Source organism: Mandrillus leucophaeus, unplaced genomic scaffold (genome assembly GCF_000951045.1).
Source record: "Mandrillus leucophaeus isolate KB7577 unplaced genomic scaffold, Mleu.le_1.0 Scaffold365, whole genome shotgun sequence".
Taxonomy (NCBI): domain Eukaryota; kingdom Metazoa; phylum Chordata; class Mammalia; order Primates; family Cercopithecidae; genus Mandrillus; species Mandrillus leucophaeus.
The window spans coordinates 737,655-738,423 of record NW_012103865.1 but is presented as its reverse complement, the minus strand read 5'-3'; positions in this window follow the sequence as shown (position 1 = coordinate 738,423).

The following is a 769-nucleotide window of genomic DNA, read 5'->3' as shown; positions in this document are numbered from 1 at the left end:
AGTGATATCATGAAAATGGCCACACTGCCCAAAACAATTTATAGATTCAGTGCTATTCCTATTAAACTACCATTGAGATTCTTCACAAAACTGGAAAAACTATTTTAAAATTCATATGGATCCGAAAAAGAGCTGAATAGCCAAGGCAATGCTAAGCAAAAAGAACAAAGCTGGAGGCATCACGCTACCTGACTTCAAACTATACTACAGGGCTACAGTAACCAGAACAGCATGGCACTGGCACAAAAACAGACACACAGACCAATGGAACAGGATAGAGAGGCCAGAAATAAGACTGCACACTTACAGCCATCTGATCGTCAATAAATCTGACCATAACAAGCAATAGGAAAAGGATTCCCTATTCAATAAATGGTGCTGAGATAACTGGCTAGAAATATGCAGAAGATTGAAACTGAACCAGTTCCTTATGCCGTATACAAAATTAACTCAAGATAGATTAAAGACATAAATGTGAAACCCAAAACTATAAAAACCCTGGAAGGCAACCTAGACAATACCATTCAGGAGATATAAATGAGCAATGATTTCATGTCAAAGACACCAAAAGCAATTGCAACAAAAGTAAAAATTGACAAACGGGATCTAATTAAACTAAAAAGCTTCTACACAGCAAAGGAAACTATCAGCAGAGTGAACAGAGAATCCACGGAATGGCAGAAAGTTTTTGCAAACTATGCGTCTGACAAAGGTCTAATATCCAGCATCTATAGGAACTTGTAAACAAATTTACAAAAAAAAAAAAAAA